The following is a 27,872-nucleotide window of genomic DNA, read 5'->3' on the forward strand; positions in this document are numbered from 1 at the left end:
TCCCTGAGGACTGAGTTTGGGAAACACTGATATAGATTCATTCCATAACACTGATACTTTTGTTGCCTATAAGGTATGTTATAAGACACTTTCAGAAAACAAGCAAGTTTGTGGATAAGTTAAGTATATTTTATTTACAGTATCTTATATTTCATTTTAGTGCAGAACGTTTCCCTCATTCGCTCCAGTGTGAATTTTCTGATGATTTAAAAGACTTGCATCACTGAGAAAACTTCTCCCACACTCAAAACAACAATATGGTTTTTCTCCTGTGTGAACCCTCTCATGTCTAGTGAGTCCTGTCTTATCGGTAAAATATTTCCCACACTTAAAGCAAGAGTAGCGCTTCTCTCCTGTGTGAATCCTCCGATGTCTAATAAGATGTGCACTACTGACGAAACATTTCCCACATTCAGAGCAAAGAAAAGGTTTTTCTTCAGTGTGAGTTCGCTGGTGTACAACAAGATGTGAATTGCAATTAAAAGATTTCCCACATTCAGTGCAACAGTACGGTTTCTCTCCCGTGTGAATTCTTTGATATATAACAAGACCAGAGCTAAAATTAAAAGATTTTCCACATTCAGAACAGGAATATGGCTTAGTCCCTGTGTGGCTCATCTGGTGCGTTACAAGCTATATCTTCCAGGTAAAACTTTCCTTACAAACTGAACATGAAAACGGCTTCTCTCCAGTGTGAATCCGCTGATGTCGAGTGAGGTTTGACTTCTTGGTAAAACATTTCCCACATTCTGAACAAGAAAAGGACTTTTCTTCAGTGAAACATTTCCCAAGTTGAGAACATGGAATTGATTTATTGTTGTGTCTATGTGTTTCCTCATGTTTAAGGAAATCACAATAGTCTGAAAAGAACATCTGACACTCTGTGCAGTTATACGTCATGTCTGCAATATGAGTGGTATGGTAATTTACAGAACTTAATACATTGTATACACTTATATCATATTCTGTACAATTTTCATTGGAGTTTCTTATTTGTGTTTTACTGTCCACTTCACAAGGTCTCACACGCTGAGGGGTTGCAGATTGTAGAATCCTTTCTTCATATGAGACTGATTCCTCCTTACTGTAAGTAAATTTATATTGTGTATGATCTGTAGGTGTATAAATATCAGTGTGTGGGAGATTTCCTTCATCACTTGAAACTGATTCCGCTTTAATATGTGTAAATGTATATTGATTATTACAGGTGGGTGTATAAGTGTTGAGGTTTCCTTCATCACATGATTCCTCCTTAATATGAATAGGTGTTGTATATTGTGTATTATCTGTAGGTGTATACATGTCAGTGTCTGTAATATTTCCTTCCTCATATGAGACTGGTTCCTCCTTAATATGAATAGATGTATACGGCTTATGGTCTGTGAGTGTATAAATGTCTGTGAGGTTTCCAATTTCACTAAAGCTTCTTTTCTCAGTAACATTCTCCAGACACTTGAATTTGTTTTGCACATCTGTTGTTAAGCATTTTGCAGTCTGGATATTTATAACAATACTGTGATCCTCCTTCATACAATCCGATGAAGAAATAGAGGAGTGGGATCCTCCAGATATTTTTGCATCCTCTGTGAGATCTATTGGAGAAAAATACATTGAGGTTGGAGTATATAAAAACTTGAATAATGAAGAGAAGGCTCCTGGGAGTGACATTCCTGCACAGAAATTTGTAGTCTGTGGTTCCACTGGTGGATGAGGTTAAGTCTGTGGCAGGACTACCTACTAGAATCACTAATAAAGTTTTATCAAATTTGAATAAACTTTTACATATTCTACACTATACTATTAATAGACAAACGGGAATGTCTCAGTGGTTGATATACTTTCCACACATTCACCTTTCATCTATTCAAGAAACATGTTTATATTCTAACTGCTCTTTAACCACGAGCACGTATCGTAAAATGTTCTTTAAACTTTTTATATGGGTTATTTGTCACCTACTAGATCTTATAATATAGGTATTAGCACTGTTTCATATTGCTTAAAATGTCTTCAACCTGACACTTCACTATATCACTATCGGTGGGATTGCTCACACATAAAACGATTTTGGATTCAAATTAAGAATTATGCCACGGCAGAATTAGTAAACTTTGTTCCATTATCTCCTGAATGGTCGGTGTTAGGGATTTTGGATAAATCTTTTAAATGTACCATAGGCAATAAGAAATTGCTTCTTGTTATTTCAACAGTGGCAAAAGTGTATTCTACAATTTTTTTTACACTCTCCATCTCCTTCCTTAACATTATTTAAAGATAAGATATCCTGTGTTTAAGATGGACTGGATAGAAGCTTCTATATATAAGGAGAGACAGGTGAAGAAATTATTCAATATATGGGTAAATTCACTCCTGTCCAATATTAAACATCAAATCTATCAATGTTTTCAATCTGCAAAGTGGAATGTTAAAGAATGACCCTTCCATTGATATATAAATTTATTATGGACTACTGCAAATTTGTCGATATTTGCATCATGTATGGACAGTTCATATATGTAATTTGTCTTATATTTAATATTTTGGGAGAAGCTTTGTCACTGTTTTTAATATAATCTAATAACTACATTATTAAATGTGTATTTTTATGTGGTTTGTTTATGATTATATATTTATAATTAAAAATTGTGTTGGAGGAAGAAAATAAATTGTATAAAAACATTCCTGCACAGTCCCCTCACTCTCATAGACCAATAACACAGACACAGATACAGAGTGCTCACCTATTTATTTATGTTTGTGAAATCCTGATCAAACTATTGCACTTGAGCTTGTCTGATTTCATACCAAAGTCGGATTATTGGCATGCACATAGGATTGAGAGGTCTTGTGCTGCAGAGCCATCAAGTGGCAAAATAATTATGGTCATGCGGAGGTGATGGATGTGCTTACTGCCACTTCAGCAGTCAGTGTAGCAGTTGTAGGCTGGCTAAAGCATAGGGGGACGATATGATATCCTTTCCACAAACCTGTCATGAAATGATGGGTTAATTGTGCTGCAACTATGACTTGCCTCAGTTCGTACACAGTATGGACGTCGGTCAGAGTACATTTTACTCCTTTGTTCCTCTACATCCCCACGATCTAGGAGAGGCAGGTGCAGTGTATGTTCAATAAAAGATTAAGACTGCTGTGACCTGCTCTCCTTCAGTTATCCCACCCCCATTTCCCTATATGTTTATGTTATGTATAATATATGCTGAAACTGTATTTTTATGTACTAAGAATATATCTGTGAAAGAGTTGTAGCTCGTCCAGAAAAAGGCTGATCGAAGCACAGCCTGCTCCATAGGTGTGTTTAGCATCGGCTCTTGAAACAATTAGTGGCAAAACTATACACGCAGTGGACTGTCTCACCCAAAGACTGGACAGTGTTCATTTAGGGAAGTTACCAGAGCTAAACTAAACATCCTAAATTAGGCTGCCTTTGTCGAGAACAATTATCTAAGCCCGTTATCTCCAGACATTATGGAGCCAGACCCTGAATGGGGTCCAGGATTGAGACGGGCAGCTGTCAGTCTCCGTACAGTCATTTGGAGATAAAGATTGACAATTAGGTAGCCAGCAGTTACCCAGAAGCCACAAGCATGGTAACCAGATCCAAGATAAAAGGATGTGTACGGAGACCAGAAAAGAGACAGGAGTGGAGCCTTTGCTACAAACAATGGAGGCCCAAAGCGGGTACTCCATTGTTTGATAAAAAGAGTATGGTATTGTACTGAAATTGTGTTGCCTTATGTGATTGATTTAACCCCATAATAAAAGTGCTATTGAACTTTTTGTAAGAATGAATGTATATTTGCCCGGGTGTGAATATATGTACCCACATCCATGGTTCTGGGGGTGAAGGACGGGCTGAATTTCGCTCGATAAGCTCTGACTTGGTCCAGGCGTCATTGACAGTAACTTTGGTGTAATGGGGCTGGGGAATGTGGCTGCCAATGAGCACATAGATAAAATATGCATGGTGCAAAAAATTAAGGGGCTGGGGTAGTAGGTATATTATTAAATGTATGGGGTTTGGAAATTCATCTTGATCCACCTATCCAATTTTATGAATTTAAGTACTCCAAACAATGTAACCCCTGAAGATTTATTGATTTATTTTATGTGCTCCAAGCCTGTCTAGGTACACGTGTTACACATTTCTGATGAGGCCCGTTTTAATTACACAAAGATAGGATACGATGGCTGGGGTTTGTGCTTCCCCTTTTCAGGTTATTGTTAATGGTTGGAGAGTGAGGTTCTGGACATTCTGTGCTTGTGGGTACGTGGGGTTTGTTGAAGCTTTCCGTGGCCCAGTGATGGTGTGGGAGTTATGCAGGGTGGTTGTTGGTTCAGACTACAAGGGCAGAAGTCAGGTAGGCTGTACCATCCAAGCAATTTCCATTACAAGCTTTAAACAGCGTGCAAAAGAGCTATATCATAACAAATAAGTGTTTTTAACCAACAAAAAAATAGAAGATATAGCGGAACAAGGATAACGGATACAATTTTGGAAAATTAACGGGACTTTCCTACAAGGAAAATTGATACATTCGGGGATGATGAGAAATTTAAGTCATTCTACCCTCCCCACAAAGCCATCCCTACCGGACCTCTCCCCTCATAGTCTGAAACAACAGCCGCACTGCACCACGTAAATCAGCAACCTTATTGTTAATGATTGCAATCTCCTTATGTATGGGAAAACATACCTCCTTACTGTTGATTATATGGATATTACAAGTCACTGAGTAGCTGCACAATCACATACCTAATAAAGGTGGCATATTATGACAGTGTCACGTTGAAAGTCACTGAGCTCTTCAGTACAACACATTCTACTGCTAATGTTTGTCTATGGAGATTGCATGGCTGTATGCTTGATTTTATGTACGTTGGCAATGTGTGTGGCTGAAATGGCCAAACACACTAATTAGAAGCGATGTTCACATACTTTTGGTCATGCAGTGTATATTCCATTATATCACTGGAGGGCATGAAATATTTTTTTGTTGGGTGGACTCTAAGTTATATTGTTCTTCCAAAATGTAAACTTTACAAAGTAATTTAGTTGCCACAACCATCACCTATATCTATTAATTCATTTTTTCCTCAACCACTCCACCTTGTTATTCATTTCCAACTTTACCATGCAATTTCATTCTCTGTCCTCTTCCTGTAATTTATTTCTATCCCAAAAGATCACGTGTGGACGTCTAAGCTTTCTTATTATTCTTATTGTGAGTGTCCCCAGTCTCCAAGAGATGTTGGAATAAAGAGTTAGTGACACATATTTTATAACAGTAAATGTCCTCAACATACCTATTATTATTATTATTAGAATTATGCTTTATTTAACACAACATATTATGCAGTGCTTTACATTGAGGGGGATCATGAAATAAATTCTGTCCAATGACAGTAAGCAGAAGGTAAGTATGTCACTGCCCTATTAAGGTTAAAATCTAAGAGGTGAGGGAAACAATTAATACATAAGGTAGTGGAAATACAATTGTAGCTGTCAGTAGGGACATTGTGTGTGTGGCTACTGTTAGGCAGACGCATTATCAGCCACCAATATTACTAGCATTTCTGTGCACCTACTAGTGGTGTGGTATGGTTGCAATCTATCTATCTATGGATATACAGCCAATCAAAGTTATTTCTATGTCAGTGTATGTGACTCCCAGATCTGTCATCTTCACACTGTACACATGTAAATGTATGTATACACATAGTGATGACATATCCTATACACACAGACAGGACTGTAATTAAACCTCATCTTACCCAGTGATGTGAGAAGCCGGTGTTTCTCCATCATCACGTCCTTGTACAGATCCAATTTATCAATCTGGAAATGGGAGATTATAGTGAACAAGAAAAAAAATTGCATAAATTGAAACAGGGAGCAGATTTATTCTTTTGATTTTACAATTATGGTAGTGATTTACACAGATTCCTAGGTAAAAGAGACCTGGACGTACTACAACAACTTACTAACAGCAGGAATCAAGAAATGTCTCATGTATATACACCATGAAACCTACCTACAAGCACGGGCTGGCATCCACTTCCTGCACTAAAGTTACAGGTATATTACTGCCTCCCTTCCTGCCTGTTTTGTCCACCCTCCCTTAGGATGTAAGCTCGTATGAGCAGGGCCCTCTCCCCTCCTGTCTTCATACCGACTCTTCTGCTCCGCCCTCACTCCATATGTCTGCCCGGAGTTTCCGAAGCATTGGTACTTAGTGTTTATTGTTCTGTGATGTTTACCCTGTATGGTCTACTGTTCGTATTATGTAAGGCGCTGCGAAAACCCTGTGGCGCCCAACAAATAAATGATAATAATAATAATAATACATTTTCTTCCTTAACACAAATATAACAGAGTGTGAAAGGGACTCTGTCTTGTAACTTGGGGAAAGGATAAAACAGATGCAAAAATAAAATGATTGCTCCAAATATACTATATGAAGTAGGTAACAAGGCACAGACTATAATAAATACCATTACCTGGTGTTACTCACTTATATCAGCAGTAATGTCTGTTCTCTCTGCGATCTACAGCTTCTGCCTTAACCGGATGTTGACATTAATACACTTCCGGTCTGTGCGTTCCAATCGGCTTGTTACGTCTTTTTTTATAGTCCATGTCAGGATAAAGCATAAATCTGATATGCTGAAATAGAATATTGGATGTCAGGACCCAAATAAATGTTTGCATGAATACCTAAATTCACCTGATGTTCAATTCAGATAAAGGTGTGACTAAATGAGCCCAGGAACAGGTAATTGAGTTAGGTAAACCCTTTGTGCAGAGACCAGCTTTAGATATGCAGATCAGACATCCATTGTATTTGATCATGTATTTCCCTAGCTAATTTACTTCCCTTCAATAGGTAGTATAAACACAAACTAACCCCTAGGTGTAAATTAGAGAGCTTGCAGTTATTTACAAGGGATAATTCATAACTGCAGGGTAAATAGGTTGTATCAAATGACTCCATTGATAAGCTAGTGTAACAGTAAAAGACGCAGAGTCTGATGTAATGGTGTTTGGAGGTTTTTACATCCCAGTGTGAGGAGATAAGCCTGCCACTTTTAGCAGCTTCCAGGACATAGCACTGTTTGCTTGTGACACTTGAATAGACTTGTAGGTACCGCTCAGCATGTGGCCTGGCTCAATGAGGCCAGGGGATAACATAGCCTATATGTAATACTGTATAGACAGAAAGAATTCAGTTTTAAAATATGCCACTTAAAATCAATAAAAGCAGAGATCAACCACCTATTCCTCAATAGCATGAGGAAGGGCAGCTCATATGGTAAATTAAGAATTCTGACCCACAGAGAAATGGAGAAAAGGAGTGGAAGCTCTGCGAATGCCCTGTACTTAGGCATGTTTGATATGACAAGATGAACCAAGTCATAAGGGATTTGTTAATGATAAGATTGGATCGATGTAACGCTGTCCAGGACAAATATATCACATTGTAGAATTGGTTAATAAATCAGGCAACAGGTAAATTTGGTTTGAAAAGGTGTCCCAGGACACAACCCCGATTAGCATTAACCCTGCCCCTGTGAATGCCGCACCCATTTGAGGTTGCTTAAAAATCTGTGTTCTGAGGGAACAAATTGTCAGACTTTTGGGGATCAATCTAATTTGAAGGACTGTCCATCATTTCTGCCTGCCCCAGGCATACAGATTATTATATGTAAGTAATGCTCTGTACGTTATCTCTTTTATTTTAAACTGTTTTGCTTGTTATGTCAAATTTATTATTTGTTTATTCATTATTTTTCTTTATATCTGTATGCCCTGTACCTTTTGTATATTAAATCTAAAATTTAATAAGTTGCGTCCTTGATACTCTAAAGAATCCATAGCCTGTGTAGAAGAGAGATTGCTTGTCCAGGTTACCCAGTGTGTGATTGGTTGATACATTTGATTAACAAGCTGTGTGTGCTTGTATGTACATTTGTGTAATAGTCTGGAGGTGTGAAGAGTTAACCCTGTGTGTGCTGGTGGGAGTCTTGCTAGTTTGTGGAACTAGAAGCCTGTGTGCCAGCGTGGGACAGTATATTGGGGTCCTATTGCCCGTAACCAATAGGTGGTGGCTGTACCTGAAGTGTCTGGGGGGTGTGAGAGCGCTGTGTTTGGGGGCGATTCCGTAGGTCTAAGAACCTGTGTGATAGGTGAGAGAGACTGCGGGCTGAAATCGTGTGTGACCTCATACAGCAAACACCCCAACGTCACGGCAGCTGGGAGCGCGTTCGTGACAAATTGGTGGCATAGCGGTGGGATGATTTAATTTCTTAGAGTATTAAGTGCATGGTTTAAGCAATTAACCCTTGCACTTATAAACTGATTGTAACCTTGCGAGGAATACAATAGTTTTACAAGGACGAAACTCAGGGCTATAATTTTTGAAGACATACGTGCAAAGCAGTTCCCTTCCCTTCTCTCTTGTTTTTCTTTTCTATCTTTTATTTTGCAAAGTGACTGCAAGGATGGCAGCTGCTTACAAGAAAAAAGCCAAAGAAGTTTTAATTGCCCTGTGTGAGCAGCGAGGTCTCGACTGGACAGATAAAACTAAAAAGGAGCTGGTTCACGCATTATTGGAGGATGATGCAAAGAAGCAATGTGATATGGAACCTGAGCTGGGGAGCAAGACAGAACCAGAGGATCAAGGTGTGGATAATGTCACTGAACCAGAGGATCCGAGTAGGTACATTTTCTTAAATCCAAAGAATCCACTTGTCATGATGAGTATGGCAGAGCTAATTGAAGAAGCTCAGCTGCGAGGTTTCTCCTGCCACAACAAGACACGCAGGGAGATCATCGAACACCGCGACTGGGAAGAGGAAAGCCCGATACATCCTTTCAGCGAGTATCGCATGATGGTCCTTATTCCGGGCTACACGATGAGTCTTATGGAACGGCTGGACTACCTGGAGGAGAGTTTTGAATACGCTCAGGAAGAGGTATCTTTCAGGGGTGGACTTCATACCCCATTCTGGCTAGATCAGTGTCGCCGGGTGGCTGACGAAAGGCAGCACCTGCAGCAGCTTCTTTCACAAGCTGGATCAGTAATCGCCCAGCCTATAGGGGTGGCCCACGAGGAAAAGGTACCCCTGCCAGCTACAGATAACATGGAATATGCTACCGAGATTTTGCATCCAGAGGCCCCTTTTAATCTGCTGGGGGAAGCTGATGATGCTAGCAGCATACTACCAGATGCTGCACAGAATTTGCTATTGGAGGAGGCTGATTTTAAAGAGGACATAATTGTTGAGAAGACTATTTCTGGGGGAAAAATGGAAGTGCCTGAAGATATTCCCACAAATGTTTTAGTAGTTACTGATCTTGGATGGTTAAATTCTCAGTATGTTCCCGCAAATGTTGTTCCTACTATCTCTAATTCTGTTACACCATGTGACTCAGCCCAGGTAGTATGGGATAATGCTGAACCTGCCAATGATGTGACTTTGTGTAAAGAACCTGAACTGTTCTGTAATCATTTTGCATCTGGTGCTGTGCGAGTGAAATGTGATGATGAGAAGCTGATACGTGCCAGTGTTAACTCTGGCAATTATGATGATTTACGGGAAGAACCCGAGGTGCCAGGATGTGATAAGGAAAGAGAATGTCTTATTGGACCTACTGCCTATAATGAGGATAATGTCAATAACAGTATTGTGTTAGAATCCAAACCTGTTTTTACACTGACATCTTGTCATGGGATAGGGACAGCGGACATTGTTATTGCAGATGTTGGCATTAATACTGGTGTAGATAATATGCTTACTAGAAATGGGACAGATGACAATGTGATTAATTCTGTTGTGCTAGAGAAAGACAATGTTTCTACCCAGGTAATGTGCTCGGAAGATGCTGTACCAGGTAACTGGGAGGGAGGGCAGAGTGAAGATGTATATTCTGTGCCTGAACCAGCTGCATACAGAGCGATTGAGCATGTGGGGGAGACACATAGTCCTGACCAACGGGAAGTAGCGAGTGACAGCAATTCTTACTTTGTTGCTGGGACCTGTAGTTCGAATGTTCACCACTCAGATCTACATATGAGTTCTGACCATTCGTCTGAGTTTTCCATAGAGACAAGGGGGTCAGTTGCTAGCCCACACTCACTTAGCCAGCCATCTAACGGCTTAGAGGAGATAAATGAGGGGCCCATACTCCCGGCTACTCTACATCCCCAGATAGATGAGTCCAAGGGGGAGGGGAGTGTCCTGTTATGTAGGCCCCAAGATAAGAAGTGCATAGGGTGTCCCACTGACAGGGAAGGTTGTAACTGGGGAGTAGGGCAGAGTAGAAGTAGGTATTCTGCTGTGCCAGCCTTAAGGGGTTCCCACTTAGAAGTACAGTATCAGGAATTCCTGGCCATTTTTCCCTCAGGCTTTCACTTAGAAGACATGAGGATTAGAGACAAAGTGCACACTGTAACAGGGTTGGTACACGAGAACGTGATGCAGGCCCAGACCAGCCAGAAGCAGTGGTATGATTCCCCTGCCAGGATGATAGAGAGAAATTTTCATAATAATCGGTTGAAGGCTCATAATGACAGTGAGAGCCAGCTAGCAGCTATTACAGTGGACCCAGGGGGAAATTAGATGAGATGATCTTGGGCATTGACCTGTCAGTCAATGCCCATGCCATCTCTTGAAGGGGGGAGATGTCAGGATAAAGCATAAATCTGATATGCTGAAATAGAATATTGGATGTCAGGACCCAAATAAATGTTTGCATGAATACCTAAATTCACCTGATGTTCAATTCAGATAAAGGTGTGACTAAATGAGCCCAGGAACAGGTAATTGAGTTAGGTAAACCCTTTGTGCAGAGACCAGCTTTAGATATGCAGATCAGACATCCATTGTATTTGATCATGTATTTCCCTAGCTAATTTACTTCCCTTCAATAGGTAGTATAAACACAAACTAACCCCTAGGTGTAAATTAGAGAGCTTGCAGTTATTTACAAGGGATAATTCATAACTGCAGGGTAAATAGGTTGTATCAAATGAATCCATTGATAAGCTAGTGTAACAGTAAAAGACGCAGAGTCTGATGTAATGGTGTTTGGAGGTTTTTACATCCCAGTGTGAGGAGATAAGCCTGCCACTTTTAGCAGCTTCCAGGACATAGCACTGTTTGCTTGTGACACTTGAATAGACTTGTAGGTACCGCTCAGCATGTGGCCTGGCTCAATGAGGCCAGGGGATAACATAGCCTATATGTAATACTGTATAGACAGAAAGAATTCAGTTTTAAAATATGCCACTTAAAATCAATAAAAGCAGAGATCAACCACCTATTCCTCAATAGCATGAGGAAGGGCAGCTCATATGGTAAATTAAGAATTCTGACCCACAGAGAAATGGAGAAAAGGAGTGGAAGCTCTGCGAATGCCCTGTACTTAGGCATGTTTGATATGACAAGATGAACCAAGTCATAAGGGATTTGTTAATGATAAGATTGGATCGATGTAACGCTGTCCAGGACAAATATATCACATTGTAGAATTGGTTAATAAATCAGGCAACAGGTAAATTTGGTTTGAAAAGGTGTCCCAGGACACAACCCCGATTAGCATTAACCCTGCCCCTGTGAATGCCGCACCCATTTGAGGTTGCTTAAAAATCTGTGTTCTGAGGGAACAAATTGTCAGACTTTTGGGGATCAATCTAATTTGAAGGACTGTCCATCATTTCTGCCTGCCCCAGGCATACAGATTATTATATGTAAGTAATGCTCTGTACGTTATCTCTTTTATTTTAAACTGTTTTGCTTGTTATGTCAAATTTATTATTTGTTTATTCATTATTTTTCTTTATATCTGTATGCCCTGTACCTTTTGTATATTAAATCTAAAATTTAATAAGTTGCGTCCTTGATACTCTAAAGAATCCATAGCCTGTGTAGAAGAGAGATTGCTTGTCCAGGTTACCCAGTGTGTGATTGGTTGATACATTTGATTAACAAGCTGTGTGTGCTTGTATGTACATTTGTGTAATAGTCTGGAGGTGTGAAGAGTTAACCCTGTGTGTGCTGGTGGGAGTCTTGCTAGTTTGTGGAACTAGAAGCCTGTGTGCCAGCGTGGGACAGTATATTGGGGTCCTATTGCCCGTAACCAATAGGTGGTGGCTGTACCTGAAGTGTCTGGGGGGTGTGAGAGCGCTGTGTTTGGGGGCGATTCCGTAGGTCTAAGAACCTGTGTGATAGGTGAGAGAGACTGCGGGCTGAAATCGTGTGTGACCTCATACAGCAAACACCCCAACGTCACGGCAGCTGGGAGCGCGTTCGTGACAGTCCAGAACAATAACTTGGTTTTCAGAGCACAGACGCAGCTGTACTACAACCTCCAGCGTGACCTTTGTACATATGACTATCTGATGTGCTACACATGTCCTCATAACAGTCATATGCCCCTTTATTGGACTGAAATCCTCATGTTCGTGTTTCATTTCATAGTCAGTATGATATGTATTAGTAATCGTCTCCATTGGCTCCTGCAGTCGTCTGTCTGGCTGCTTAATGTGTAGTACAGTACCGTCCACATAACTCTATCCATCTAGTACTAAGTGAGTGCTCTGATCCTACACGTCCCTTCTTAATTTACCATTGCAATTACATGGGCTTAAATAATTAACTCACTAGAGAGATGTTTTTATGTAGATGGGTCATGTTAGAGGGTCTGATTATTATATTTGATAACGCAGATCATTCAGGGAAACATATGCATGATACATAATTGCCAACTGTCTCTTAATATCCAGGGACATTTGGAGGATTTAGAGATGTGTTCCTGGAAAAAAAAAGTCCTATTTTTCTTCTTAAATATTTTTTTTCATCTGTTTCTTATGTTCTGAGTTTTTTAAGTTAATATTTATTGACAAGTGTTATAAATGGGGACATTATGGGGATTGCAGTGCTCCAAGGTCTGGTACATAATGAGCTTAGATACACTATCCATAGCAAAGTGTACTCAGTAATTATTTTGAAATGTTGGCAGCTATGCAATTTCTGGACTCTCACAGCATAGTTAAATCCCTTGCAATTATGTAATGGTTCAGCACCATGTATAAATCACAGGCTGCTTCTACCCATATCCTGACCCACAATGCTCCCTTGAACTCCTTATATCTATGCAACTCCCAGATTTTCCCTGAAATAATTTCCCACCGTTTTAAGAGTGTCAGGAGAATGGCAGAAACTGAGATTTATATGTTTTATTTTCAAGTTTTGCCTTTAAAGCCATTGCTGCTTTAAATTTGCCATGCTAAGTTGCCGGATCATTAGTGAAAAAAGATTTAACGTAAGTATAAAAATCCAATATTTCTTTCCATCCTGTTGGGGAACCATGGGGACGTCTCAAAGCCGCCACTAAGAGTTAGTACACTCATAAGAACTGGTTCAAAGCACCTTCCATTTAAATCTAGGAACCCTGTGTGCCAGCAACCCTAGGAAATGAGCAGTCATTTATACAGGCGCTACTGCGAGACAGTACACATGTAAAAACCCTTTCTTTTCTCCCTGAGGCACAATCGCTCTTACAAGATATCAGTCATGCTGTGTTTTGAACTAAGCAATATCACCATCTGATTTTATGGATTATTTCATTAATTTGTCAGCTCTATACAGAGTCCCTTTTGTGGAGAGACTATTTCTTCTCTCTTTCTCTCGATTAAGCCGCAATCAGTAACATGGGGCTCCACGGCTTTCTGCCTTAATAATACCGACATTGTTCTTCCTCATTATCCCATTTATTCAATAGCTATTTACAAAGCTCAATTGTGGGAATTGTGATACAACAATCCTTTTTCTCTTGGAATTACAATCAGACCTTTAGTGAATGAATACTGACATTGCCTTATTTCATTACATTTACATACAGTCAAGTCCATAAATATTGGGACATCGACACAATTATCATATTTTGGGCTCTATTACTTTTGGTCCCTTAAAAAGTGGGAGGCACATATAGAAACCGTTGTAATTCCTACACCGTTCACCTGATTTGGATGTAAATACACTCAAATTTAAGCTGAAAGTCTGCAGTTAAAGCACATCTTGTTAGTTTCATTTCAAATCCATTGTGGTGGTGACTAGAACCCAAAATATGAGAAATGTGTCGATGTCCCAATATTTATGGACTTGACTCGGAGGGAGAATTACACACTACAGACTTATTCTTTTGAATGGAAACCACAAACATGATTGGAATTGTTTAATCACACGCTGGGCATGAGTTCAAATAATGAGTCTTAGATTCTTTTTTTCCGCTTAATAGTATGTGATAGACCCATATATGGTTACACCCTTACTGATACAGAACGGAGTGCACACGGAATAATATTCCTTATTTTAATATGGGGATGGCATATGGAACTATTTTTATGCTATTCAGCGGTTACCAATGAGAGCTTTCAGATAGATTACTGACCCTATACTAATTTCAGTTTCATTGGTTTTGTAGTCTATTCTGTTGATCAGGCTCCAATTGCCATCTTCCCAGCCCTTTCAGGTTCTGGCTATTTGTCAACTATTCACTCCAGTTTGAGTGCCAAGAGACTGCAATCAGCCAATAGTGATATTTTCTGCCTTTAACCTTGGGGATACAATTATAAAGGGATAATTTCCCTGACTCACCTAATTTCCCAAACTGCAATTTTAGAGCAGACATTATACAGTTATGACCCTTTGCTCTCCTCCTTAGGCAATTTTAATCTAATTTTGGACTAGTGTGTACAATTTTGTGGCACACATCCACAATTTTTATTTTTAATCACTCATATTTCACTTTCTTTAGACCAGGAACCATTATTAATCATTAAAGTAGTTATGTTTTATATACAAAATAATAAATAAATTTATCTATTTCAGACTGGAGTGCATCATATTCTTTCTCTTGTCAGGAGATTTCCTCCTTTCGAGTTTTTCTTCTAATCATTTACTCTATTGGTGCACCCCCAATTTCAAATGTGATACATATAATAATCACACATTTATTTATTGGATGGTCTGTTCATATCTGGTGCAGAGCCAACCTCCCTTTCTTTTCTCTAAGTAATTTTTAACCAAGAATCTCCACTCAGGAGGAGATTATATTTGTATATATATATATTTGTATATAGTATGTATATTGTATATTTGTATATTGTATATAGTATATATATTTGTATATACTATTAGTTATAGTATGTATATATAGTTATATTTGTATTTATATTTGAGACCCCCCCACCCTGGCAATAAATAGCATTTCCGTTTAATAAATATACCTATTTTCCGCAACCATCAGTACTATTAAATAATTTATATTTACATTTAATAAATAGAACTCATTCTCCCCAAACATCCTACACTGAATTAATAGCTCCCAAACCACCCCACCATTAAGTTAAAGGTCCCATTACCCCATCTTAAATTGATAGGCCTCACCAATAAATGAAATTGTCCCACCATCACACCAAAAATAAAATAGAACCCATTAGTTACCCCCATCTACACCCCATTAAATTAATAGCCTACCTCCCACATTATATTAAGACCCCCCACTCACTTCCATCACACATTATATTAAGATGCCCCCTCCCTTCCATCACACATTATATTAAAATCCCACCTTCCTTTCCTTACACTTACCTTGTTTCATCCATGCTTTGTTGGAGCTGCTCTGCACACATGGGACGGTGCCTGTTACATGGTGCGTGTCCCATGTGACATCTTTAGGGATAGGGGGATGGGAGGGATGGCTGCACATAGAAGGATGGAGGGACGGATCATAAGATCCATGGCCAAATGAAGAAAGGGGGCTGGTCCTGGAGGAGGGGCCAGAAGCCAACTACCGCACTGTCCCTGCACTGGCCCAAAATGGACTTTGGCTGTCTGGTATATACCCCCCTGCCCAGCCCGCCCCTGATTAGGGGGTCTTTTATCCATAAAAGCTAACCTTTCAAAATGATCCACAGGTAGAGGCAAATTGAAAGCCAATTGTTAAGTCACTATGTTTCATTGTGTAAACTTGGAGCTTCCACAGTACATGGGTTGAGTACTTATGCAAACATCATTTTTCATTTTTTTTTTTAAATCTGCAGACAAATAAGTATGAATTTGAAAATGTATTTTAAAAGCTTGCGGGTCGCAATAAAAATACTGACTGGAACAATCGGTCTGTCATTTGTAATGCAGACAAATCTGTTGACTTCTTGGGCGTTGAAAACTTTAACAAGTCACTGTATGTATTTTCTAACTACTTATGGAAGCTAAGTATTTTACTTGTGATACTCTTATACATAGTTTGTGAGTGTATCCGTTTTTCTTTGTGCTAGTATTTCATGATTGTAATCTTGAAACCTGATTTTTAATTCACTCCTCTTTCCACATTTAAATCTAATAAAAGGTTTTTTTTTAATGAAACACTTAATTTTTGTGTTTATTGAAAGCTGCAAGACTTGGAAACAGGATATCCATATAATGGTGTCAGTAATCCAGTGTGATAAATATCAAAATGTTCAAGTTAATGACATGTGAATTTACAATAAAAAGGTAAACCATAAGAACAGAAGAAAACATATATAAAAAAAGTACATAGGTCGCCAACTCAAACCTTTATGTCAGTATAAATAACTGGTCAGAGAGACCAGACAAAGCCTAAATCAGCTGTGGGGAAATATCTTTCATGAGAATAGTATTCTAGGTAGAACACTTTCCACTAACACATATAGTAACAGCTTTTCATTTCTGTGAATGTTTGTAAATTCTCTCATGTCTAGCAAGACTTGATTTTTGTGTAAAACATTTACCACAGCCAGAGCATGAATATGGCTTCTCACCTGTGTGTGTTTTTTGATGAATGACAAGATAGGATTTTTGTGCAAAACATTTCCCACATTCAGTACAAGAATATGGCTTCTCGCCAGTGTGTATTCTCTGATGGAGAAGAAGATTTGCTTTCAGTGTAAAACATTTCCCACATTCAGAACATATAAATGGCTTCTCACCCGTGTGAATTCTCTGATGTCTAACAAAATCCGCCTTTTGTGAAAAACATTTCCCACATTCATAACAAGAGAATGGCTTTTCACCCGTGTGATATCTCTGATGTCTAGCAAAATCTGATTTCTTTATAAAACATTTTCCACATTCATAACATGAGAATAGCTTCTCACCTGTATGATATCTCCGATGTCTTACAAGCTCTGCCTTCTGTGTAAAACATTTCCCACATTCAGAACATGTAAACGGCTTCTCATATGTGTGCATTCTCTGATGTAAAACAAACTCTGAATTATTTGAAAGCCATTTCCCACATTCAGAGCATAGGTAGTGTTGTTCCCCTGTGTGAATTATCCAATGTTCAGCCAGATTTGATGGGTTTGAAAAACATTTTCCACATTCATAACATGGATACTGTGACTCAACTAAAGGAATTCTCTGTTGTGTGAGAAGATTTGGGTTAAGGTTAAAACATTCATCATAATTAGAATATGAAAACATTTGACCATCTCTGTGAGATGTAACACGTGTAAAATCTGAGTTATCAGATAAATATCTCCCATGTATAGAGAGATCAGATGATATGTCTGCATTGTGAGGCATGGCATATATATTTGGGGTAATGGGATATTCTCCTGAAGAGTCTTGTCTGATCTTATCTTCTATCTTACAATCTGAAGATAAAATTAGATGTCCGTCTGGGGTATTCCTACTGTTATGTACATCTGCTGGAGATAAGAGAAATGTATAGAAATATGAATGCTTGCATACAATTTTATTTTTATAATGAGCATATTGCAGTAATAAAAAATGTCCATACTGTGACTGAATTCTATGGGGCATATTCAATTAGGTCCCATGATTGCTGTAACGCGGCGGAACGGGGTGCGAACGTAATCCGCAGCACCACAGTAACTCCGATTTTCCTTTGCACCCCATAGGGTTGTGAAGGAAAATCTGCATTATTGCGGTACCGTATTAACTTCGTTAATGCACACTTCGCGCGTTACCGATCACGGAAACTAATGTTTCAATCTGCAGTCTAAACACATTTTAACAATTAACATAATCTAATCTTGAATGTCATAAAATGTCTATAGGAATTACTATAGGCATTTTGCAGTTAACTGTACAGGAAGTATTAAGAGACAGCTTCAATATTAGGAGATTATAGCCAGTAATGAAAAGAAGATCAGTGATACTCTATTTTGTGACACATCATTAAGCCTTCTCTCCAGAATCTGCCATTTCAATTTTCCTTAAAACATGTGGTTGAATCGGCCATTTTGCCTTTGTTCACTTGCCAAACTGGTTTAGCCAACACACACACACACACACACACACACACACAAATACCCTGCATTTCACATACATTACCACTTCTTGTACTGGGCTCTGCCAAGAGAGCTGAAAATACAGAAGACTCTGAGAAACACATCACCTTTCCCTCTCCCTAACCCTTCCCCCTTCCCAAATGTGTATATATTGCTGGTATTGAAAAAGTATATTGTTATTTGCATGTTTCGGAGATGACTTTTATTGTATTCTCTATTTACTCCTTGATTTTTTGCAAAACTTTTGAAAAATAAAAAGTTCTTAAAAAATAAAAATAAATGTGAATTGTGTTTGTATACAATGGCAGAGATGCCTACACTCCCAAAATGTCAGAGAGACTCGCACATTTTTGGCATCTCTCCCGAACTCCCGAGAGAGCAGGGCAACCTCCCGGATCATGCCCCGTTCGTTTGTGGGAGCAGGGCTGAATGTGGCATCCTGGCCCCTCCCAGGAGCCAGGATGCGATAGGCCAAAATTGATGTGATAGGCCGAAATTGACAGCGATTGACAGGGGGAGGGCCTAATGACACAAATCCCGTGGCCACACCCCCATGACAGAGTCACCTCCTAGACAGCAATGTTGGCAAGTATGCATAATGGAGTTATGTGACATATATACAGGAGAACATGAAGCTTGTGTAGTACAGGATTATACTGGTGCATTTTTGGAGTGAACGGTTACCCTTGGAATTGTAATAGGACTGTGAGAACTGGAATATGTTTGGAGATTGTGCTTGTACTAATGGAGGTTGCTTTGAAATCTCCAGTGCGTGTCCTTTTCAGCGTGTGACTTTCCAGATAAAATGGAAGCCTCTAAACAATATCCGTGGCCACTTGCTAAATACTCCACACTAGCCTGACGCATTTCTTCACCTAGAATGGTGATTTCTACACACCCTGGAGAGGTCTGGTCGCCGATCTCAGAGCCAGACACATCTGGTTGTTAGCCTGCCACACCCAGGAGTCGGGTGCGAAGGAGATGAGAATAACTCCAATTAATGGAATAACTTCTGTTTCAAATCCAGAATGGGAGATTCAGGAGCCCTCTACGTGGTACAGTATAATCGATTAGTAATACTACTGGGTCTGAACGGCCTGTTGGATATTGCCCATGAGAGTGGAAGATTTAAAGTCTGGTATATTAATTATTGAAATGTTTGTTTGAGGTGGACTGATTTACATTCGTGTTTGGATTTTTTTTTCCCCCTGATCACCTGCTAGCAGTATTACTGAAATGGGACTCCAATATCTGGATCCGATCATTTTTTGGAAAAAAATCCATATAATATTACCATCTTTATATGGTCTTTGTGTAGCTAAATACTTTTGATATTTAGTTGATCCAGGACAACAGATTGGATCCGTCAGTCTGAGTGCTATCCTAATCCGGATAAACAGATATCTATCCATTGACAATTGAAACAAATAAGATCTTGTATTAAATCTGTAACATTTTTGTTATGTTCGTAATACTATTGTGTTAGTTGAAAACTTATTGCTTATGCAAGCTTATATTTGGTTAGTGCAATGTTAACTAGGAAGTGGGCAGAGTTAGAGCTAAAAAGCCACGATTCTCAAGGAAACGCGGCATTTGGCCCAATGGGGTGCTTTGCATAGCCCCACCCCCGAAACGGCCATCTCACCCAGGCAGCTCCCGGACGCCGTCTTCTTAAAGTCGGCAAGTATGCATATATGTGACAAGCGCCGGCTTCTGCGGGAAGTCAGACTGTTCCTTCAGAAGAGTGGCTTGAGTGCTATTATCTGCATACTGGAGATGGATAGGGTTAATCCAAAGAAATGGCCCCTCTAATCTCATATCCAGTGATCCAAATGAAATCCTATGCCTGGAGACAGCGGAGAGATCGTGAAGCTGGATATCAGGACTAGTGAGGGGGTTATGGTTCCTGGACTGACCAAGATGCTTGTAACAAAAGACTGCAAAGTCCATTAATCTTCTTCCTTCATCCCCTGCATGTGTTGTTGATCTGTGATCCCTCTGAAAGCAGGGCGACAGTGAAGCAGGAGAGGAGCTAAGCTACAAAGGATCAAGCCCGGAGCGGATACCCCAGGGTTTGATAAAAGGCGACCAGTACTGTACTGTAATTGTGTTCCCTATACGGTATGCTACAACCCCTATGGTGTAAAGGATAAAATGTATATAGCGCTATTGGTGACTTCGTGTTAGTAAACTTTATTACTACACTTTATTAAAATCTTTGCCTGGGTATGAAAATATGTTCCCACATCCATGGTACTGGAAGTAGGTGATAGGCTGTGGTATCCTGGAATGAGCTGGCTTGGTGTGGGAGTCTTTGCCCGTTTAGTCAGAGTACTCTCTCTGCTGGTGGGGGCGGTTAAGTAGCCTGTGTGACCCGGTATTGTGAGAACAGATAACTTTCCCTCATTAGTTTGTACTGACAGAGGAGGGTGTAGAATAAAAGATTGTTGTAGTGACTGAACAATGAGAATATGGGACTCTGTATTTAGTGTTTATTACTCACCTGTGCCGATATCTGGAGGGATTTCCTCCTCCTTACACTGCTGATCACCCCTCACATACGTCTCTTCTTCAGGGGCTATAACTTCAACTTTGATATTTATTTGGTTTTCATCCTAAATAGCATACAAAATACATTTTAATAATTTGTAATTTAATGAATTGAGATGAAACAAGATAATCTGTTTATAAGACGCTCCCAGCTTCTCTACAGACCACACATATAGGGGAATTTTACACTTGATTCTTGGAACTGGAGAGGAACGAGGGGGGGAAGGGACAGACAAGAGTTTGCCACTGGTGATGACGATCAGGGGCACTAGCTAGCCGCTTGTGATTGGCTGATTGCGGATTGACCCCTCTTGCCGATACTTAAATCATTTGTGTGTCTGCAATCTTATATGGAGTTAAGCCGTCTATTTGCATTACTTCATTGATATTTCCATTTGGACTTTTGCATGAAAGAAGATTCCCATTTGATGATTATTAAAGGGGAGAAAACAACTGTTTGTTTTTAATTATACTGTGTATTAGATATGCGAATTTCGCATTTATTAATAACAGGGTCCATTCTATCTTGTGTATGTGACAATTCATTACATTTTTTTATTGTATACAAATGAGGTGATGTGACTTTCACATTTACTACTAATATTGCCAAGCCACATATATACGCTATCACGCGACACAAATGTACACACATTTTACTCCTGAAGTACACCTGGGGTAAAGGCTAGTGAAGTACACCTGGGGTAAAGGCTAGTGAAGTACACCTGGGGTAAAGGCTAGTGAAGTACACCTGGGGTAAAGGCTAGTGAAGTACACCTGGGGTAAAGGCTAGTGAAGTACACCTGGGGTAAAGGCTAGTGAAGTACACCTGGGGTAAAGGCTAGTGAAGTACACCTGGGGTAAAGGCTAGTGAAGTACACCTGGACGCATTCGAATGAACGGACATGCAGGCGAATGCCCTTTTTCATGCGTGCATCTTTTCCTGCTTACGTTCAGGGTGCAAAAGTATCCAACTCGGTATTCCAGATAATAGGGAGAATATATCAATTGTGATGAAGCAAACAAATAGTTCTTGTAAACATAGATGATGCTTCCTGAGCTATCCACTGATGCATTAATATAAAAATGTGCTATCCCAGCACAGACTTTGTGACGCCAGGGTTGGTTAAAGAGGCAGATGACTGGATTACCCCCATAGATTGTAAGCTTGCGAGCAGGGCCTTCTCACCTCTTTGTCTGTTTTACCCAGTTTGTTTATTAGTTTATTACGTTTGTCCCCAATTGTAAAGCGCTACGGAATATGTTGGCGCTATATAAATAAATGATGATGATGATGATGATGATGATGCTTACATGTGAGTAAAACAGTGTATATAAAGGGCAGTGGAGTCCAATGTAAGTGTATTCAATCTTGCACTTCTAAATGATCGCTAGTACCTTACACTGGTATGTAACGGACAAACAACATTCTTCTTTCAAGAGCCTGCTGTATGCTGTGACCTACAGATCAGAGCTCAACTCTGTCCTATCCCCAGCTGCCCTGCGTTGAACCCAGCGTGCTGTGTCAACGCTCTGCCTGTTACCCGCAGTCCTGATCCAAACTAATCAGTCAGGAGGTAGCAGTCATAATCACCAGAAAAGAGGTGCTGCAGCAGCTGTACACTACACCCAAAAGCAGTTCCAGTTGTCGAAGCATTGTGGTGGTGGCAGCAACTACTCTCCTACAACTGGCATTTGGCAAGTGTCTGGTGTTCAAGTACAGTAAATCAGTAATGGCAGGAAACCCCAAATAAACTGCAGTGAGATAAAATACAGAATGGAAGAGTAAGTCCATCCTCACAGTTTATAACTGGTGGCAGCAGTGGGATTAAAAGACAGGGTGGCAGAATAAGCTCCTTCTGCCACAGAATAGTAACTCTGGTATTGGTTGAGACCCCAATTCCATCTACCTCATAATCCTGTGGGATACTGTGATTTTCCTCTGTACAATCCTGAAAATAAACTGGACTGGGACATCTCTCTGGGCTATTTATGATACTGGATCCATCTGTAGGGAACACAAACAGTGGCTGAATACATTTTTTATATGTTATTAGATGATGTGTGTATCTAGGGGGGTCCTCAATACTGTTATTTTATTTTCAATAGATTAAAGTGTCCTCTTACCCAGTGATGTGAGAGTCTGGTGATTCTCCATCATTACATCCTTGTACAGATCCTTGTGTCCCTCTAAATAATCCCACTCCTCCATGGAGAAATAGACAGTGACATCCTGACACCTTATAGGAACCTGACACACACAATGATACAGTCATCACCCAGACACATCCCCTGGTGTTACTGTATAATGTCCCATTCCCAGCAGTCACCTCTCCAGTCAGCAGCTGAATGATCTTGTTGGTGAGTTCTAGAATCCTCTGGTCATTGTTTCTTTCATGTATCAGTGAGTGAGGTGGAGGCTCCATGATGGGGCTCTGGGTCCTGAACATTCCTCCTGATATATGGGGATTGCTTCTGGGTGTCACACACTCTCCAGATGTTTTTTTCACTATTGTGTAATCCTGTATATTTAAACAAAAGACTTCCTTCATTGAAGCATATGTCTGTATCATAAGAATGAAAAGGACTGTCACTGACTAGAAAGGATAGAAGAGGAATAAGATGTTTCACACCACCCGTAACAATTACAATAGATTCTTTGGCAAAAATAACTTATGACCTACAAGCCCTTTCACCCTTACTGCACTAAGTAATTTGCCTCTTCTATTATCAATATGTTAAGTTATATGAAAATCTTTCCACCTCCCACATCTCTTATTTGCATTTCTTTCCATGTTACTCCACAATTTTTTGACCCTCAGCATCCCAAGTCTTAAAATGCATCCCGGTCTCTTTAAGCCTGGTCTAGTTACATGCTCTGCAGGTCCCAGTTATAGCAAATGATACGCGTCATTGTGATATTCCCAGAATTCTTCACCTCTTCAGTCAGGTCCCTGTTTTATTAATAGCGATATAAGTGATGTCACTATGACACTCCCAGAATCCCTCACCTCTCCCATCAGCAGGTAGATGATCTGCAGGGTGAGATTTAATATCCTCTCAGTCATGTGACTTGTCTCCTTGTCCATTCTCAGTCAGTCAGATGAACAACATGGGAATCTCTCCCTTGCAGACAAATTTTCACCTTCACGTAACCTCACACCTTTATTAGGAAACAGAGAGTAAATCAGTTAACAGACTGAAAATAGGTATCTCAGTTTTGATATGAAGATAAAAGATACTGATCATTCTTTTCCAGTTTCACACTTCTCATCCTCTCTAGACAGACAGACTTCCCATCCACTCTGGGCACAGACGGACAGACTTCCCATCCACTCTGGGCACAGACAGACAGATATATGTAGGGTTAAGAAAAAAGAAGGGCAGTGAATGGGAAGTCAATCTGTCTGTCTGTGTCCAGAGTGAATTAGAAGTCAGTCTCTGCACCCGCTAGAGATACTTGTGCATGTAGAACTACAAGTGTCAGCAAACTCATGGGTGCCAGAGCATACTGGCACCAGGATGCCCTCGCAGCCAGGGCATACTGGGACCTGTAGTGTCACTTAGAAAAATACAGTGAAAAAAAAAAAATACAACAGAAAAATTATTTTAAAAACTTTATTTAAATAAAGACTCCCCCAAATCTCTCAATCACCTCTCATTGTTCCTGCATTTAATCCAAAGGGTTAAAAAAAAAAATATACGAACATATGTACCCGCAGAACTGGACACGTATGGCAAGCCAGGCAGCAGCAACTAACCAATACAGAGTGGCTACGCTCTGATTGGTCAGAGAACGAGATAAACAGTTTATTGCTTCCAGGGCTTGCTGGGACCTGAAGTGCATAATACATAAAGTGGCTTTTTTTTTTTTAGCAGGCCCGATACCCCTAGGGGATTCAGCATCATACCCAGGTTGGGGCTGTGTCCCACTATATCAGATGGACACCATGATGCAGGGTTCCCTGTTACTGTGTGACCAGCCTGTGAATTCAGGGCCCTGAATACATTACTGGTATAACTTTGGAACGACCTGAACTACCAGTATATAATATTCAAAAAGGACTTTTTGTGATAATTATTACAAGGTTGGTGTTTACATTAGGCGTACTTTAAAAAAATAACTAATATATATATATATATATATATATATATATATATATACACACACACATTTTTAAATTTGCGGATTTATTTTATGAATACATGAGAAAGAAAGAGAAAGATTTATATTATTTCATTATATATATAAAAAAATTTATAGTTTTATTTGGTTTGTACACTTCTGTTAAATTCACAAATTATTATTCTTTATTAACAATTAAAAATATTAAAATCAATTTCTAGCGAAATTAAGATAAAAATGTATGTGTCGATGTGGTGTATTAAAACTACACTTTGGGAGCCAAGAGGAAGAATTTGCGTAGAAAAAAGGTATAGGGTATATTCAATCCTCTTATTTAAGTATTATGCTTGTCAGGTGTAACATTCCTTGATTATAATATTAGTTAGTTGTTCTTATTTATTAATATTCTTCTAAATTGAGATTTTTGAGTGATTACATCTTTATATTTTATTGATTTTTCGTTTTCAATTTATGCGATAGCATTTCAGCTATTGCAAATATTAATTTTCTGGTTCCTGTAGATTGTAAATAGAAAAAGAAAATTTCAGATAAGTATTGAATTTAAATTCATAGTTGGTAGTTTTACTCTGTGTTATGTCCGCAGAAAAAAAGAGAAAATCCTTTTTATTCTGTAAGAAACAGTGTGGGTATGCTACACATTTAAGGGAACCCGGTATAGAGTGAGCTCTATGAATTGATTTTCCAGGTGCTGTGCAGTCTGTAACCTGCCATTCTGTAGGTTGGGCTATTATTATGTATAACCGTATCCAGACTGCTATGTGCAACCTGTTCTAATTGTGTCTTGATTACTTATACCGCAATTCACTTTATGTTGTCATTTTTTATGTGTTTACATATTACCAATTTATATCATAGCGATCAGAGGGTGCGTTATGATGCTAATCACATTGAATGAAGTCCTGCAGATAAATATCAATCCGGCGCACGTACCCCGATCACAGCCAATCACTGACCCAGTGCTACAATTGAAAATGATAGCTGCTACGCTATGTTCACATTATTTTATCAATACCTAAGTTTGATTTTTCAATGCATACTTAACGGTTATATTGTAACTTCGTGTAAAGAAGCACATGACACATTCATTATTACACATTTTACAATATTAGATTGTCTATATACTTCCTGTTATGGTGCACTGCAAATATTAACTCTCTCTTCTTCTTATGAATTCACATTAGTCCCTAGTTAAGTGGTAGCATCTCCCTTTAAATATTTAAATCAATATATCCATATAATGACTAATATATGAAATTAAGGGGAACGCGCAAACACACGGCAACCAGCCCAGTCTCTGCGCTCTGGTGCTTATATCACTTTAAGGGCTAGATTTACTAAGCTGCGGGTTTGAAAAAGTGGGGATGTTGCCTATAGCAACCAATTAGATTCTAGCTTTCATTTATTCAGTACCTTCTACAAACTTGACAGCTAGAATCTGATTGGTTGCTATAGGCAACATCTCCACTTTTTCAAACCTGCAGCTTAGTAAATCTAGCCCCAAGACTTCATTAAAATGCCAGTCATCATCATTAAGTTGATGATGATGACTGGAGTCTCTAATAAGAGGACGAATGAAGATACGCTTCAAATGCTTCAAACGTGTCTATTTTAAGTTACAAGCAATTCAGAAAAAACACGTAAATGCTGCATTTTTTTGCATGCCGCTTTCTACATGTTTGTCCAACTTTACATGAGCCCCTCTGCATCTGCTGTGTTACAGAAGCCCCACCCCTCCTAACAAGTCAACTTTTTGTAGAAAAGTGAAAGAGAGCATGATGGCTATAGACAAGGCCCGGCCAAGCTGTGACTCTCCAAGTGTTGTGAAACTACAAGTCCCAGCATGCCCTGACAGCTATTAGCTGCTATTTACTGGCAAAGCATGCTGGGGCTTGTAGTTTCACAACACCTGGAGAGCCACAGGTTGGCCAGGCCTGCTATAGACCAATCAGCCACAACATTAAAACCCTGACAAGTGCAGTGAATATCACTGATTCTCTTGTTACAATTACAATGTCAAGGGGAGGGATATATTAGGCAGAAAGTGAACAGTCAGTCAGTTGATGTGTTGGAAGCAGGAAGAATGGGCAAGTGTAAGGATCCGAGTACATTGACAGCCAAATTGTGTTGTGTAGACGACTGGGTCAGAGCATCTTGTGGGGTGTTCCTTATATTCAGTGTTTAGTACTTACCAAAAGTGGTCCAATGGAGGACAACCGGTGAACTGGCGACAGGGTCATGGGCACCAAAGGCTCACTGATGTACGTGGAGAGCGAAGGCTAGAACGCCTGGTCCAATCCCACAGAAGAGCTACTGTAGCAAAAATTGCTAAAAAAGATAATGTTGACTATTACAGAAAGGTGTAAGTACACAGTGCATTACAGCTTGCTGCGGGTTTCCCTGCTATAGTGCCAATTGCCCAGGCTGGCAAAGCCTATTGCTGGGAATAGTAATGTTGGGGGCACACCATTTTTTTGTTTTTGTTTTTACATTAATTGCCATTTTTTTTGTTTAGATCTATTTATTTATGTCGACATTATGACAGCGTGTCAAATGTGTCCACATTTTATGTATGTGTAGATATGATGAACTTGTAAACGTTTTGTTGGACAACATCATAACATCGTAGACATTATCACTGCCGACTTTATTTTTACACATATTTTTTTTTTTTAGGTGTGTAGTTATACACTTGAGAGAGGTATGCAGTACATTATATTGCTTAAATTATCTGGTTATTATTCCAGCCTATAGGACTCTTTAGCAGTGGTTCCCAGTGATAAGAGATTGGAAGCACAGCGTTTTCATAAGTTAGGGAT

General features: G+C 39.4%; 1 protein-coding gene, 1 long non-coding RNA gene and 1 pseudogene across 3 annotated transcripts in view; all 3 read right to left on the reverse strand.

Moving 5' to 3' along the window:
* LOC142159828 (uncharacterized) overlaps positions 1-27,872 on the reverse strand; it is a 111,848-nt gene that overhangs the window by 64,354 nt on the left and 19,622 nt on the right. The window lies entirely within an intron of this gene.
* Positions 116-27,524, reverse strand: LOC142160028 (uncharacterized; annotated as a pseudogene).
* Positions 2,730-6,580, reverse strand: LOC142160050 (uncharacterized). Of its 2 annotated transcripts, none has more exons than XR_012693031.1 (3): positions 6,534-6,580; positions 5,794-5,857; positions 2,730-2,987 (listed from the first exon to the last, which is right to left on the reverse strand). It is a non-coding gene; the product is annotated as an uncharacterized LOC142160050 (long non-coding RNA). The 2 variants fall into 2 exon arrangements; XR_012693032.1 differs by having other exon boundaries at positions 6,520-6,565.

The sequence above is a fragment of the Mixophyes fleayi genome, chromosome 6 (genome assembly GCF_038048845.1).
Source record: "Mixophyes fleayi isolate aMixFle1 chromosome 6, aMixFle1.hap1, whole genome shotgun sequence".
Classification (NCBI taxonomy): domain Eukaryota; kingdom Metazoa; phylum Chordata; class Amphibia; order Anura; family Limnodynastidae; genus Mixophyes; species Mixophyes fleayi.